The sequence below is a fragment of the Neopsephotus bourkii genome, unplaced genomic scaffold (genome assembly GCF_033783945.1).
Source record: "Neopsephotus bourkii isolate Nb327-2 ecotype Australia unplaced genomic scaffold, CSIRO-AGI_Nbou_v1 NB_1493, whole genome shotgun sequence".
NCBI lineage: Eukaryota > Metazoa > Chordata > Aves > Psittaciformes > Psittacidae > Neopsephotus > Neopsephotus bourkii.
Window position 1 is genome coordinate 1,879,237 of NW_026901969.1, and position 17,990 is coordinate 1,897,226.

Sequence of the window (17,990 nt, forward strand, 5' to 3'; positions counted from 1 at the left end):
GCAGTCATGCAAATATTCAGTGTGCTTTTTCTCCTAAGTGGTTATCAAAGAGAAAAATTATAATACAACTTTTAGAACAATTGCAGTTTTCACTAACATTTGAGGAAAACACGGCACAAAGTTCAATACTAAGCCACACTGTGGTAATAAAGGCACTTTCTGTCCTGCTTCTGTGAGCAGCTGTGGTGCTGTACATTAGCTCTTATATGACATTAATACCAGCTCTGTCAGATGCTGAAACATGGTCATATCAGCATCTAATGATACTGGTCGAATAAAAGAATTTTCAGCTTTTCAGAAAAGTTACTTTTAAATATTCTGCTCTGTAACTGACTTTCTTTTCCCTTAGTATTGGAGGTCTTGAATTTATAAAGTATAAAATACAGAGAACCCCCTGCTCTGAATTCTTTTTGTAATTGGTTGTATTACATGGTTACAAATAAATCTGTAGAATCTCGGGTGGCAAACCCATACCTTCTTACTACTGTATCTTCATGCAAAATCTTATTTTTGATAGGTTGTCATTGTCTTTTTTATGTTGAAGCTGATGTAAAACCAAATGTTTTTCTTTCCTTACTCCAGATAACTCAGCATTGCTTGAAGTAATACTAAAACACCCATCTCCATGTTTCTTCAGATGTGATTGAATTTTAGTGGTTCATTATATAGGCCTATACAGGTGAAAAATGTGATTATTATTTCAGTTGAATTTATAGCATGTCCCAAGTATATTTGGAATGATAAAAAAAAATTAAATGTAATCTTCAAGTCAAAGATGTTTCTAAACCACTTACTACAGCACTAGAAAAACAGTCTAATATTGGGTTTAATTCAGTCTTTATTTAATGTTAAGTTGTCTTTCTTTTTTTTATCATCACTTATTCAATACTTCTTTTTAGTTCCAAGTATAGGTCATTATTATGTAGTGTCTTACCTTTCATTTCTTTCCCCGAGTACTGAGTGTTGAGTTGATGGCATTGACCATACCAATATTATTACATGTCAAGGTTACATTCCAATTCTTATTTTAAATATTATTTTAAATTACACTGAGTGTTTTAATGAAATCTGTTTATGGCACTGTTACGGTTTTCTTGGATTAAATCTCCCTATTTCTTTTATGGCTACAGCTATATAAAATTAATAATACTGAAGCCACAGTAAACTCAAAAAAAGATTACTACATACATTTTAATACTAGTCTATGTGACAAGAGGCATCATATATTTCTGAAAATGATATCGCTCTATGTACATATGTGTATATTTATGTATATGTATATAAGTATACATTTATGGACACTGCTACACTGAATATATTCACGTTCTGACTCAATGTTAGCTAAAGCTTGTTTTCATGACTATTGAACCATATTAAAAAAAAAAACAACACTGGTATTTAGGATGTGTTATGTTTCCTGCTACAGATGATTCTTACAAACTCTGTGCAATTGACAAAATGTTATGATTTGACAAGTGAAATACCCTCTGGATGCAGTGGTTTTGTTGTCTCTTGTTATACTCTGGATTTAATAGATTTTCTATAATATTAAAAATAACCTTTTTTCTCCTTTGTCACCCACATTCCTTCAGTACTGCCTGCCAGAATTGCTAAATGTTCCTATGTCAAGTTAGAGTCTTGCCAGTCCATAGACACATAGACACATAGACACAAACAGAGAAGAAATGTTTGTTGTTGCAAGACCTCTGTCTGAAGAAGAGGAAGAAACAAACTCTACTCCCTTGATAGAATCTCATGGAGCTGAATACCTCCCAGCCTACAGGGTGGTGACAGATAAAGAAACATTTTCAATTTCTCTCTTTCAAAACAACTGTCAGACATTATGCAGGTGAGAGGTTATCAGATTTTAGTGATGGGTTCAAATTTAAATGAGAAGTTTAGGTTAGATATAAGGAAGAAGTTCTTTACTGTGAGGGTGGTGAGGCACTGGAAGAGGTTGCCCAAAGAAGTGGTGAATGATCCATCCCTGACAGCGTTCAAGGCCAGGCTGGACAGAGCTTTGCGTGACATGGTTCAGTGAGTGGTGTCCCCTGACCATGGCAGAGGGTGCAGGCTAGATGATCTTAAGGTCCTTTCCAACCCTAACTATTCTATGATTCTATGAAGATGAAGTGAATAAGGACAGCTTCATCAGTAAAGCCTGGATCAATAAATGACTTCAAAATTGCCTCTGTCATGTAGAAATTAGCTAAGCAGTGCACCCTGTGTGTAGGACAAAATTACAACAAAAGTAGCACCTAGAGGAAAAAAAAAATCTTTCACAATAAGAACATTTTTTTGCAATTCTATGCCTTAATTCAGTAAACTGGCTAGAACAGCTCAAGGAAACAATACCAGAACAAACAAATGGATTACAACACAGTCACTGTGCATATCCTAGAGGAATTTTGTTTTGTATTCTTCTGACATAGCATACAGTAGATGTTTCTTTGAGCCATATTGATTGCTTTTACAAACTACATTATTTAGAACAAAGTTCCAATATCTTAACTACAGATGGTGGCAGTTGAAATATGTAAGGTTTACTGGTAGTTTCTCACTGAGATTTTTTTTTTTTTACTTTTTATTTGGATGCTTTTTGTTGGATTACATTAATATTTCATTTTTTAAAGTAAAAATAATTACAGAGGATTTTGATAGCAATGTTAGTCTATGAAGCTACTTAATAGAGAATGGTCCATTTCAATGTTCTTGGTAAGAAGTTTAGACAATTATATATTGATGCTTTGTGTTATGGATCAATTACTCAGTTCTTCTGATATGGTGTCTTGGGTTGAGCAGTAGCAGTCAGTTATAATAAACTGCATTTTTATATCCTTTCACTAAAAGTTTAGTTGAAGAGTGTCTGACACAGGATATTTCTCATAAAACATTTGTTTTGAAAGCACTGAAAAATGATGTTGGCTCTTTTTTCATTCAGTCCTCTATATTTTTACAAGAGTAGGTGTTTATGCATACGTGTAATGAATATGCATACATGATGCATACGTATATATGTGTATGCATCATGTAGTGCATATGTACATATTTCAGTGAACCAGAATTAAATTTCAAAATAAATTAAAAATTAAAACTCTCTTTAAATAAAAGTTAAAAAGAAGAATTGATGTACTTGCTTTAAAAAGAAAAGTAACAGCCTAGTCTATATGATGTATGTCAGTTTGATTATGGCCTATTAATTTCCCCAGTAACTCTAAAGGATAGTAATCTTTCCTTTTTCTATAAACACAAGTTTCTATAAACCTAAAAATTCAATACTCGATGTGATCGAATGTGGCTGAAATGGCTCCTAAGGATTCTTAAGGGTTCTTTTACAAAATGCTGTCACAAAATTACCTCCAAGGACTCGTGTTATGCCTAGAAATAGTGTACAAGGCCTGAGGGTTCTAGTAAGAGTCTGCCTCCCCACTAACTGCTGTGACCTGTCAAAGATAACACAAACAATTTCCCTGAGGGTCTTAGGGCTTCTGCTTGCTTGCACAGGACTCACAAGGTTTACAGCTGAAAGCAGTAATTCCGCAACAAAAGGATTTAATAAATACAAAAGTACTCAAGTTTTAAAAGTGGTGATAGGTGAAGAAAGATTTTCTGTAAAAGTCATTGGAAGCTTTATTTATTTGCGTTGCCTCTGTAATTTGAAGTGTACCTGACTTCCTAGTAACATCTAAGAGTTTTCTCCAGTAAATCCATCCAGAGATGTAGTGTGTTGATCAATGCCTTTAATCTCCCCTACTTCCTTTCAATGAAAGTTCCATTCTGTGAACTTTTCCTTTACAGATATAAGTTCTCTACAAGATAGGAGTATTATTTCCTGATGCACAGTGAATGGAGGAATGTGGGTAGTTTGTGGAATCTTTCAGACATAATAACTGCTATACAGTTGGAAAGCATTAGGTCAACAACCCAGCTGATTCCTTTAAAACCCTGGTTAACCTGAAACTGGGAAGCAGAGTAAAATGTCTTGACCAGTTTGACAGAGCCAGTTTGTAAGCAATTACTGTTAAATTAGTTTTTCCTTAGTCAGGTATCAGCTCTACTATTTTGCTGCTTTGTTATTGAAGTTTATGTACCTAATGAAAATATTCAGTTTCTAAGAGTCATATATATTTTCCTTGATGCAAAGTCATGAGAGCTTTTTCAAGGGATATATAAAAATGGAACCTCATCTTTTCTCTAAGAGAAACTGATCAAGAATCCTTCAACATTTTACCACTTAAAACAACACAATTTTAGGTTTTGTTAATATCTTTATCAATTATTTAGCTCTTGGCTTTAAATATGCAATTTAAATGCATGATAGTCCACTGTACCGTTCTAAAATAAAGCTTTGTGGGACGTGTAAAAGCACTCATGCAAAAATATGTATTTCACTGAACTTTCAGTAACAACGAGACAGAATTTGACTTGCAATTTCTAAATAGAATCATAGAATAGTTAGGGTTGGAAAGGATCTTAAGATCATCTAGTTCCAACCTCCTGCCATGAGCAGGAACACCTCCTGTTAAACCATATTAGCCAAGGCTCTGTCCAACCTGGCCTTGAACACTGTCAGGGATGGAGTATTCACAGCTTCCCTGGGCAACCCATTCCAGTGCCTCACCACCCTTACAGTAAAGAACTACTTCCTTATATCCAATCTAAACTTCCCCTGTTTAAGTTTGAACCCATTAACCCTTGTCCTATCACTACAGTCCCTAATGAAGAGTCCCTCCACAGCATTCCTATAGCCCCCCTTCAGATACTGGAAGGCTGCTATGAGGTCTCCACACAGCCTTCTCTTCTCGAGGCTGAACAGCCCCAACTTTTGCAGCCTATCTTCATACGGGAGGTGCTCCAGTCCCCTGATCATCCTTGTGGCCCTCCTCTGGACTTGTTCCAACAGTTCCATGTCCTTTTTATGTTGAGGACACCAAAACTGTACGCAATACTCCAAGTGAAGTCTCCCAAGAGCAGAGTAGAGGGGCAGGATCACCTCCTTCGACCTGCTGGTCACACTCCTTTTGATGCAGTCCAGGATACGGTTGGCTTTCTGGGCTGCAAGCACACACTGCTGGCTCATGTTCATTTTCTCATCGACCAGCACCCCCAAGTCCTTCTCCACAGGGCTGCTCTGAATCTCTTCTCTGCCCAACCTGTAGCTGCGCCTGGGATTGCTCTGACCCAGGTGTAGGACCTTGCACTTGTCATGCTCAACTTCCTGAGGTTGGCATCAGCCCACCTCACAAGCGTGTTGAGGTCCCTCTGGATGGCATTCCTTCCTTCCAGTGTCCCAACTGAATAGCATTACTTTTATTAGTTTTCTGAACTTAATAATGCATTTGTAAAATTATCCCGCAATGCTAGTGAGTTCCATCTATAATCAGTAAGCATTTAGCATTTTGACTTTCTAAATATATAAATATACATATTTTTCATAGGAATTAGTGAAAATCTGTTAGGTCATTATGCTGTTCACTGAGAGTCATTTTGAAACTGGAAGACTCTACATGGTTCTCATTAAGTGAAATATCTGCAAAGATGATATATTATTGCATAGGCTGCTTAAGAAATTAGTATAAATTAATACTTTAAGATTTGATCCAATATGAATCAGTACAATGTAAACTATGTGCAAACAATGTAGATCAGGATTTTCCAAGGTTGTCAGAAAATAATTTTGATATTACTATGAAAAAATATTTTAGTGGAAGCCTTCACAATTTGGGTCTGTGCTGTGGAAACCAGTTCTATCTGAAGCAACCAGCTGTATGTTAACACATGAATGCCATCTCTCTGTTCTTCCAAGACCTCCATCAGCGATGGGAAATGCATATTTGCGGGCCAGAAATACATTCATGCCGCATTCTAGCAACTCTCAACCAGAAAGTGGACAAGAAAGTCAATATGACAGTGGGTTGCACTGCAGCTTGCTTTCCTGTTCTCTACGCAAGTTGAGCAAATTATTGTTGGGCCCAGGGATGATCCCAAACTGTGAGAAATTACTTCAACCTTATCTGTGTCTTAAAGTAAGAAAGTAAGTAAAGGTAATCAAAGTAGAAGAGCTAATTGTATCTGGCATATCACCAGATCCTTCATTTAGAAATTTCTATGCTAACCACTTTAGTCTGATTTCCTGAAAGAATAAATATGCCACAAGAACTTTATAAAGAAAGCCAATGATATTAAAGACTAAAACAAATGGTATAAATGTTATAGCTCACTAAGTGGTTAATTTCATGCTCTTAAAAAAAAAAAAGGGAAGGTAATCAATTTTTATCTTAACGACTCAAACATTTATGAACCACATTAGCTGTTTTCTCTTCAAAATTCCTTCTTCATTCAGAACCTTGATCAAGAGAAGTGTAACCAGCAGGTCAAGAGAGATGATTTGCCCCATCTACTCTGCTCTCATGAGTTCTCACCTAGAGCACTGTGTTCAGATCTGGAGCCCCCAATATAAGAAAGACATGGACCTTTTGTTCTTTCACATAGCATAGCAAGGTGTGATTCTGTAACATATCTATGAGAATCCATATTTATTTAGCTATCTTTCAGTCTCCCTTTAGCTTTCTGGTTTTATACCATTCCAGCCCTCATGTTCTTTCTTATGAATGTGATCTATACACTTTATTGCAAAATATATGGCCTTCATTTGGCAGTCTTAAAAGATATTTACTATTTAAACAACAGATATAAAGTTTAATTTTACTTTTTCAACTTCCTTCCACTAATCCAATAGTTAATCTAAGACAAACACCATCAAAACCACCAGGAATGGCTTAAGACTGAAAGAAATTAACAGAAAGTCTTTATTAATATTGATCTCATACTTACCTGGATGGAATAATTGACAGTGCTTTTTACTGATCTTATAAAACACAGTTGTTCTGATTAACTTAAGTTGAAAAATGCTGACACTAGAGGTAGTTTTAGCTTAACTGAACTGTTGATTCTTTTTCTAAATACATACTCAGAAAATTGAAATACTTCAAAACTGTATTGAATCCATATATATTGACATACTTTTTCCTGGATACCACAATAATTATTTTTCCTTATGCTATCATGAAGTACATGTTTACCTTGAAAAGACTTGCCTGCCCATGCCTGTTTCACTGCCTGTAGCTCACAGCCAATCCTCCAGGTCTATGGCTTTGTGCAGTAGCAGCTGGCTGGTGGCTACCCGTTCATTCAGATCTCAGCAGCTCTTATCTTACCTGGTTTAAGCATTATTCAGGACAGAGGTATCCTGCCAGTCCCATGGTGTCCCAACATTCCCAGTTATTTGTTTTGCAGCATATTAAGTACAGGTTTGTTCTGTTTGTTGTGGTTTATGATGTGCCTAAAGGCATGAGGGTCAGGGTAATAGTCTTCTGCTCTCTGAGTTCCAGGGATGGAGCTATGGGGCTCAGTACCCTCATGCCCAGGATGCAGCGAGGTTTGCAGTGGGGCTGCCTGGCAGAAAAAGTGTCTCCATTAGACACAAATATAAGGTTTATTTTCAATTCTGAGGTCCTAGTTGCCATAAGTCCAGGTCCTGCCATCTGTCTACTGACCTCCATACAGGACACTATCCAGTGAGAAAGAAAGGCCATGCTGCCTAACATTTGGAGACTTAGCCTTTGTAGCACCTGTAACATCTGTAGATACATGATACCTAGTAATTTTTTGCATCCTAGGTATGAGAAAGCAATACAAACAACTGAACTGTGTTTTTCAGGTTCAGGTGCCAGGCCCACCAAGGGACTGTACATCAGTGGGCCTGCTGCAGAGAAACCTGTTTCCTCTGGGAACTTCTGGGGGCACATAGGATTAGAGATTACTTAGGATGATGCTTAGAGTGCCACAGGTTCTCCACTTCAAGAGGTTTAGACTGGAGAAACATATTAACCTGCTTTACTGGGCTGAGAGAAAGGTTAGCGAAGATGATTAACAATTTAATTTTGCTAAAATACTAGAAGGTAGACTCGTCAGTATGCTTTCTTTATAGTGTGTGCCTGTGTAGGGTAGTGTGAGGTGTTTATTGGATATGTAGGACTCTAAAGGCAAGCAAAGAGCAGAAGGGGGCTGCTAAGCTTCCCATTAAGGAAATGTGGAATTTGTGCTGCATACCTTAACAGTGTGTTTTTTTATGTGGGTATGTGGTAATGTAGAGCTGCCAGGAAAAGTTCTGGCTGTAGGTATATTTTTTTCTTTAACATATCTTTAGAAAGGAGAAAAGCAGGAGAGACAGAGCTACCCGGTACATTGCACAGGAAAAAAGAAAAACTTTTCAGTGAAGAAAAATGTTCCTAATATCCAAACTAAACTTCCCTTGGTGCAACAAGGACATTCCATTTTCATCCTATCGCTTGTTCCCTGGGAAAACTGATGTCACGCACTTTGCTACAGACTCCTGCCAGGTAGTTGCAGAGAGCGATAAGGTCTCCACTGGGCCTTCTTTCATTCAGATTAAAGAACCCCAGTTCCTTCAGCAGCTCCTCATAAGACTCTAGAACCTCCATCAGCTTTGTTGCCCTCCTTTGGATGCGTTCCAGCACCTTAATGTCCTAGTGAGGACACCAAAGTCAAGGTGAAAGAAAGGTTCTGACTTGTACCTGTATACACTGTAAATCTCAGAAAGAGTGATTGCCCAGTAATGAGTTTACATTTTGCAGAATACATTCTTTCATGCCCAAGGAAGCTGTGAATGCACCATTCCTGGAAGTGTTCAAGGCCAAGTTGGATAGAGTCTTGGTTGACATGGTTTAGTATGAGGTGTTCCTACCCATGGCTGGGTGTTGGAAGTAGATGATCTTAAGGTCCTTTCCAACCCTAACTATTCTATGATTCTATGGTGTTATGATTCTATGATTCATTAAATGTCCAGTTGGTTCAGGTAACAAAACAAAACAAAACAAAACAAAACAAAAAAAACCCAAACAAACCTCAAAAAAACCCAAGCAAACAAAAAAAAATACTTCATTTTGAACACATTCATAGGTTAACTCTTTAACTCAGAGTAGTGTAAGAGAACATAAAGAATGTATTTCTTACCAAACTGCTTTACTTTCCTTGTGGAGTGGCAATATAAATTATGCATTGGTCATTTTCTCATAACAAATCAATTGTAAAAGGGCCTAATGTTTATAAGTGAAGGAATTTTAGTTAAATAGAGCTAAAGGTTATAAGAAACACTTTCTTTTACGAGTTTCTGAAAACCAAGATTGCTTTAAAACTCTGTTATAAGCATTTTTTTTGGCTCTCTTTCAACCAAAACTCCAACCTGTAAGCTTTCAACACATATTCTAGAGATTGATGAAATATTAAAAAGGAAGTCATTAGTCTTTTATATGAGTCGCACTTTGTTCTTAATAGGTCCTAAGATGGTTATAGATTTCTAATGATCTACTAAAGTCAATAAATTGAAAGAGCACTTTCAGTTTCTAAAAGAATGGCTCAAAAGTCTTTATGCACTATTACTAAAAAAATTTTGGTCTATTTCAACTGTAGATCATAATTATGCCATTAATATACCGCTAAGTAAAGCATAAAATTAAATATTTTTTACAGTGTCACCATTACAACATATCAGTTTATTTAAAATTCAAAAATACATTAATCTGCTTTTATTCTACCAATGATACTTATAATTTTTATTTGCTTATCTTTAGCTGGAAAAAAGCCCAAAGTTTTACTTATATAAGAACTTTAAATAAATTAAACTTGAGAGTAATATATAAACAAAGGAAGTTGGACTTTGAGTGCTATTATTCAAGAAAAGTTTTTTAAATGACATTTTGTCAATGTAAATATGTTGTAAATATTATTGCTTCCATTGACCTGAATGAGCACTTTTCTCATTTAAACCAAACTGAAAATATTACAATACCTTTATAATAACAGTTTAGTGAAACATAATTTTAACTGTTCATTAACACTGAAGGTATGATCTTAAGGTCCTTTCCAACCCTAACTATTCAATGATTCTATAATTCAGGTATCTATATATTGTAAGTGCAAAAATGTATCTGAATCATTCCGTACTTTTTTTTCATGTTAAATTATTTTTAAGATTAATTACTATCACATCTGAATAAATATGTGTAATATTACTGAATAGAGAATGTATAGAACTATATAAGGATCAAATATGCAATTAGTCTACTCTGCTATTAAATATTGTTAAAAAAAAAAATACAAAGTTCCTGTCATTCACCACTACTAACTTTGAATTTGTTTTTCCTTTCTCCCTTCCTTCTATTTTTTCTGTATGTGCACATGTTTTGGAGACTGAAAAATTGTTTAGATACCATATTAATCCATTGGATGCATATAGGCTTCTCTTACTGTGGACTAAGATTTTTCTTTTCTTTTGCCCTTTTACAGCATATATGAAAAAGATGTTACAATACATCTCATTTGCTATATAATAAGTGTTAGTTGCAATGATATAGTTCTGTTTTGAAACAGTTTCAAATTTAGAGAAAGCATTACATTCATGAGGGCAGTCAGAATCAAAATGCTTTATTGGTCCAATCTGTTTCTATATGGCTTCATTGGCCATGTATACTTTCTCCCAGCACACCCTGTCATGGTGCAAGTCTCTTCTTTAAGTAGCTCTGTGTCACTGCTGAATGCTATAGCTGTTCACTCAGCTCTAATCATTGAATTTGTGCCAAAAAAAAAACTTGAAATTTTTATGAAGCTTATGAAAAGTTTGCCCTTTGGAAATGTTTGGGGGTTCAGATTGTGTGGTTGGGTTTGCAGGTTTTCTGCTTTCCAACACCCTGCACACCCACACCCTGCTTAACAGGAGATCACCTTATTGCTGCTTCTGACATTTACACAAGATTAGCATTTGTCAGTCTGCAGGGGGCAATCAATTCTCCTACACCGGTAAATGAGAAAGAGCATTTTATTCCAGAAAACTAGCTACATTCTTCTGAATGATAAATTTATCAGCTTGCTTACATTTCTGCTGAAATTAAGAAAAAAAAGGAGTAGCTTGATTTGAATACATATATGAAAACTTTCTCACTATTTGAAAGCACTGTGCAGTAGCAATTATTAGAAATTAAACTCTCCAAATGAGTAGTAAAGATGATTGAAAAGATCACATGGTGTTTGACAGACACTGACCATTTAGGAGGAAAACTGCCCTAATTCTGTAATGCAAAAACCAGACAGTGGCTCTGTGAAATTTTAGCGTACCAATGAATAACATTTAACAGGAAAAAAAGAGGCAATTCAAACAGGAATTAAAAATGGCCTTAGAGTAAAAATAGGTGATACAACTAGATATTATTAAAACCTCCAAATTTAGATTTTAGTGTGTTACTAAATTCTAATGGTAAGATTATCATATGCTTGCATTAGCAAACATTTATTTATTCACAGACAAGAAAAGAATACTGTCCTGGGTTCAGCAGTAGCAGTCATTTTTCTCCTTCTTAGTAGCTGGTGCAGTGCTGTGGTTTTGACTTTCTGCCTGGGAACAGTGCTGATAACACTGATGTTTTTAATTGTTGCTAAATAATGTTTAGTCTGACCAAGGACTTTGTGAGTCTCATGCTCTGCCAGGGAGGGGGGGAAGCAGGGAGGAAGCAGAGAGAGGACACCTGACCCAAACTAACCAAAGAAGTATTCCATACCAAAGCACATCATGACCAGGATGTAGAACTGGGGGCAGTTACCAAGAAGGGGAGATCACTGCTCTGTCAGGCTGCATATTGGTCAGCGGGTGGTGAGTGGTTGTGTTCTCTTCCCTTGAAAAATTAAGTAATAAATAATTAAAATTATGTTATGGGACAATTCTGAAGTCCAGAAAGATTAGAGTTCATGTTTAATTAATGTTTTAAATAATTCAGGTAAGGCTTTAAACACTACAACCCATATTGCCAACATGAAAATATCTCTACTGTTGTGAAAAACAATAAAATCTGATATCAACTGCAAAATTTAAATCTATTTTATAAATATCACATCATATAAACTTTTATTTCTTTATTTTATTTTGAGGGAATTAGACTGACTGTGAGATTTCACTAGGCAAATTAAATTTAACAATTTGGGTATGTCTTTAAAATGTTCCCCTATTTACAGTTTAGAAACTCCTTTTGCTAAAAGTGATGACTCTATGTAAAAATAGCCCCTTCCATCTTCTGCATTCCCTCCTTAAATCTTTATTAGGATATCTTGGAGGTTCACACCAGGCAACAAGAACAGTGACAGCATAGTACAAGATAGGCTGGCTTGGCACAGTGTCCCTCACATCTAGCAGAGCTTTGCTCTAGAAATGGTGTAAGTTCCATCAGTGGGTTTCAGAGCAGTTATCAGCACTCATTTCTGGCAGATGACATGTGCCATATGAAAGGCTCTTGATAGGTTTCAAGGTATTAAAGGATAAGCACTAGTAGAATCTATCACAGAGGCAGGCTTCCCTATTATCCATAATGACTAATAGAAAAAGAAAAATCTCATTGATGATTACTAAAAAAATTATAAAAATAATTGATGTGAACTTCTTTCCAGAACAGATCTAGAAGAACACCAGAATTCATCCATCATAAGACTGGACATTGCCTTTAGCATAAAGAAACCTGGGGACAATATTTCATGGATAGGCAACATGAAAATCTAAGACATTTCAAAACAGCATTTAAGAATATTTTCCAGGTACAATTCCAAGTCACTTTTTTCGGTAGCTTGTATACATCAAAGTAACAATCATCAACAACTTTTGCTCTGTAGCTAGCGCGAAATGGACAAGCAGCACTCATTATTTGCCTTCCTTTTCTTCATTAATTGATACGAAAAAAGAAGCTGTGAAAAAAAAGAAAAATACTTAAACTGAAGAACAACTCCTGAGGTGGCAGGAAAGGTGATTTCAGTGGACCTGTGCAGTTTGCACAAATCAAAGATCTTTATCTCAGCCTTCTTCAAAATACAGTCAGAAAGCATAATTTTGGACAATTCACCTTTTGGTTAGTTTGATTTGTGTTCTTTTTCCTCTATCATGAGTGGAAACTTCTCAGTAAGAAGTTATTACTTTCTAAGATATTTGCCAGAACCTAGAATTATTATCCTATGTTGGTGTTATTGCCATATTGTCAATGTAATGCAATATATAAATGTTAGACATCAGTAACATCAGTTACATATTTTAATTATTTTTCAGTGAATAGAGTTAGACTGCTGAAGCTTTTTTTCAGATTTTTTTCTTTTTTTTCTCATACGCACATGAGTAGCCTAATGATAAACTGCTGATGATGAAGCTATGACTAGCCAACCCTGTAATAATCTTTGCCTCTCTAAAATGCTTAGTGCTGAGATGATTCTCGTAGCTTTCATTTCCAAAAGCCTGAGGACACATATAATTTATACAAGAGTTCTGCATTTCCAAATTATGCTCTGATTTTTTTCTGCTGACTATTTGACATTCTCTCTTTTGTATTATTATTATAATCATCATCATCTATAATTTAACAGTTCTCTTTTTATAGCGATGTTAAGGTCTTCACAGTCTAAGCAAATGTACTATTGACTATAGTTTATGTCTACAATAATATAAGAATTTATCATTTCAGCAATATTCTTTGCTATTTGTAAGATTTTCTAACCTATCTACTCAGGTTTCATTTTGTTCTGAAGAACAAACAGTACCTTAGCATGAGGATGAATCACAGAAGCAATCTATCTGTCTACCCAAATTTAACACGTAACATCACGAAGGGTTTTATGGCAAAGGACAGGCTGAATCATTTCTGTTCATACTGTATCCCTATGCTGAGCTCACGCCAACAGAAGAAAATTATAAACCTATTAATTCTAGGTAAGACTGTAAGTTTTCATTTCAGCATAGGAAAAAATCTTGTTTCATTTTACCAGCATAACAAGAAACTGTAACTAATAAAATCTACCCAGATTAAGAGGCTAACAGGTGTCAAAGATACTGGGTCCTTCCCACTGCTATAGCAAGACCTGTTTGCTCCTTGGTCTTGCTATAAGGAGACCAAGCCCAATGTCCTCCCTTCCCTCCCCTCATCTCCCTTCCTCCCCCCCACCTTCACCTCCCGTGTTACTCGATTTGCTCTTCTTACTACAGCAGTTTCCTCTACAGCTGGTTGAACAGCTTCTAGGAATAATAAGATATAGGCTGTCATATTCATAATGAGACACTGTATCACTCTCCCTTTTATATGGTTGTTTAATAATGCTTTCAGAATTAGGGTCATCTGACTTAGTTGTGATGAAAATAGTAGTTATTTATTGGGGGTTCACAGTCAAATTTTCAGCTGGCTTTATTCATTATAATAAGGCATCTAATTTAGAAGCTTACTTTTCCTAACATTTTACTCTAGCCATTGGAAAGAGATAAAACATTTCAGACTGTGATTTACCTTCCTTCTATGTTCTTTCCATTTCTTGTTTCTTCCAAGATGTGATTTTTGAACTACTTTTGAGGACGTGATATGAGGATGTGGTTTTACTTGAACATTGGAAATACTGAGTATTAAATATTAGATTCTAAATATATAGATGATTGAATATTATCTACATTTTAATTTTATTACATATTATAACTTCTTCCCTATTGCACTAAACTGTTAGTAATTACTAGAGTCACTCCTGATAAAGTTGATGAGATTTTAAAAGTGTATTTTCATTTCTTGTCTTTCAGTTTCTGGCTTGGACATTCAAATGGTAAGGCATTCTGCTAAGAGAGTTTTCAAGACTTTCTTATAAGCTGGTGTGAGAAGGCTTTGCACTGAAGTTTTCTGTTCCTGCATCTGGTGATACAAATGAAATGTTGTAAGTGATTTTATTATTCTTATATTTTTAATATTTAATATTAGGTAACATAATGGTAGTTTTATCTCTCTGCTGATGTCAAAGATTACATCTTGAGAGTTTCAAATTAGACACTTGGGAAAGAAAAACCCACTAGGAGGGCAATACAACACAGGAATAGGCTACTTAGGTTGTGGAATGCCCTTGGAGATTTTCAAGCCTTGGCTAGACAAGCCACAGCTGGCCTTTTCTACTGTTGGGCACAGCCACATTCTGAGTAGGGACTGTCCAAAGACACCTGTTATGGTTTAAGCCCAGCTGGTAACTCAGAACCATGCAGCTGCTTGCTTACTCTCCCTCCTTCTAGCCCCTGCTCCTGGAGGGATGGGGAGGAGAATCAAAAGAATGTAACTCCCATGAATTGAGATAAGAGCAGCCCAGTAACTAAGGTATAACACAAATCACTGCTGCTACCACCAATAATAATACTGATAAGGAAAATAACAAGGGAAGAGAATACAACCGCTCACCACCCGCCTACCAAGACCCAACCCAACCCAAGCAGTGATCTAGCCCTTCCGGGTGACTGCCCCCAGTTTATATAGTGGGCATGATGTGCTGTGGTATGAAATACCTCTTTGGTTAGTTTGGGTCAGGTGTCCTGTCTCTGCTTCCTCAGGGCTTCCCCTCCTCCCTGGCAGAGCATGATACTCACAAAGGCCTTGGTCAGAGTAAACATTACTGAGCAGCAACTGAAAACATCTGTGTTATCAGCGCTGTTTCCAGGAAGAAAGTCAAAACCACAGCACTGCACCAGCTACTAAGAAGGAGAAAAACAGCTGCTACTGCTGAACCCAGGACAATATCCTTCCCAACCAAAACTTTTGTCATACTGTGATAATGTGTGGCTTAGTAAAACAGAATTTAAAGAGTCAGATATTGTCACAAAGGTTGTAATACCAGGATAGGCATCCTGTGGAATTACAGCCTTTAGCCTTCTTGATTGATTTCCAGGAGCTGCTCCATATCACAACATACCGTGTTAAAAAAGGGCGAGAAAGCTGATCAACCCTCATATGTAAGTGATAGAGAGAATTGCATCACAGACTTCAACCTCTCTATTTTTATGGCTAATTTTGGTCTGATAACAAGTTGTTGCATTGCTTGCTCTGGACTGTCTGCATATTAAATAGTGGTGTCCTTGTGGCCTAAAATAAACAGCACTGCCTAGGCAGGAAAAACAAGGAACTTGATCTAGAAGCTGTTCAGGTTGTCTCAAAATGTCATTTATAGCTTATATAACTGAAATATAAGCTGTATTTTTTTTCTTTGTAAGTTCATTTTTTCCTCTTTGCCACAGGCAAATGTGTTATCCTCGCTATACCTCAGCATAACTGATAGAGTTACTACAGAGCACAGCACAAAACTTCTGCTTTTAGACTTTCAAATCTTACTAAAGCAAACAGATTCACCAACAAAACTATTTAAACTATATGGTCTTCTCAAGTGTCTTTACCCTAATAAATGCTCCTTGATGCATTATTGAGTCATCAGTGAATGTAGGAAAAGAATCTTTTCTTTCTTATAGTCTCTCTAATGTTAATAAATCCATGTTGATAGGTTAAACTGGAAGTAATTCTTATAGGAATCTGCAGCAAATGAAATGGATGTCACTTTATGGAATTATTGCATAAAATTGTTTAGGTAGAGATTAAAAAAATAACAAGGACATTGTTGTTACATCCTACAAATAACATTCATCATAATTTTCTCTTAATGGGAATGATGGCATACTTGCATATACAAATGCCGTATGTGCTGTTCAAATAAAACACTTCCTGCAGGGATCAGTGTTTCAGGTGACAGTATTGAGCAAACTGAATACTGTGGTGTGACATCTCTATTGTAGTTTGCATTTTACCTCCTTTGAGATACAGATAATTTCTGTGCCCTGCTTGCTTAAATGAAAGATACATTTTTCTTCAGGTTTGGGCAGATCAGTGAGAGCCATAAAATATTAACGATGAAAGCCTGGGGAATTAGATGTGTCTAGGACTACAGGTTTATCTTGTTGGCAGAGTTCTCTCAGTCTAACTTATTTCTTTTGTGTGATCTCCATCAGAAATTATATACTGTAAAAAATATTGTCTGTTCAGATTAAAATACATGTGGCTTTTCAGACCAGATAAAGGGCCTGACTTTTTTATTTAATGATTCAAGTTTATCTAATATCTTTATAAATTTTGAAGCACAGTTTTGTGGTTTAAAAGCAGAGCTGTTTTTCAGTATGTCATTTCCTTTTATTTCTCCTGCTGTCACACTACTCTGCCGAATACTGTTCCTCCCATAGAGCTAGAATAATGGAGTGGAAGAACAAAGAAAGAAAATGATCGCTTAACTTGTAATCTTGTGTCACAACAAGGAAAAGATACTTAACCAGCTACTTGCCATAGTGATTAAAATGTGTGCTGCAGGAGAAGCTGTTAAGAGGCATCTGTTTTTTTTACTAGTTCCTGCTACTTGAGTATTGAAAGGGAATGGGAAGTGATCATGCCCTCTTCCTTTCCCAAGGAAGAAAGGAGTTTTATTTTGCTCCAGTGTAAAATGCAGTACCAAGTTTCACAAACACAAGAAGAATCAAGCAGTTTACTATGTCACGTTAGCTTTTGGCATAGTGTGAAATGAAATCAGACATTGCCTAGACTTTCTAATTACCAGTATGCAGTGTGGAGGATGCCTTTCAGTAATGAAACTTTCAATTAATCAAAGTACATTTTCTGTTTCTCTCCATCTTCAACCTATCTTATGGTTTTCCTTAGTTTATTTTTTATCTTCTGCTTTGTGCTGTAGATCTTGCCTTTGAAATAATAAGACCAATTCCCTGATCCACAGCTACACTGTAAAATGACAGAGCAAATCTTCTTAGAATTCTTATAATTCTGAATTATAATATAACTTTAACATGATAGAAAAATTACTTACATGACCCATTTTTCTTGGCTGAAATAACATACACTGATAAAGATGATCTGCTTTTCATTCAACCACAAAGGTTATTCATTTTGGAAATATAGAACTCTTTTTGTAGAGGGACATTATTGTTCCTTATACAGTAGAAATTCATCAAACTGAAAACGTGGCTTGCATGTCATGTGCAGGTTTTCTCTTCATTTACCACAATTTTTCCACTTCTTCATCTGCATTTTTTAGGCAATAAT

General features: G+C 36.0%; 1 protein-coding gene across 5 annotated transcripts in view; it reads left to right on the forward strand.

The window, feature by feature from the left end:
- Positions 1-17,990, forward strand: part of MGAT4C (MGAT4 family member C) — a 420,654-nt gene that overhangs the window by 376,734 nt on the left and 25,930 nt on the right. For all 5 annotated transcript variants that reach the window (XM_061369336.1, XM_061369335.1, XM_061369338.1 and 2 more), the window contains one exon: positions 14,663-14,793. The gene's annotated coding sequence lies outside the window, so the exon portion shown is untranslated. The remainder of the gene's footprint in view (positions 1-14,662; positions 14,794-17,990) is intronic.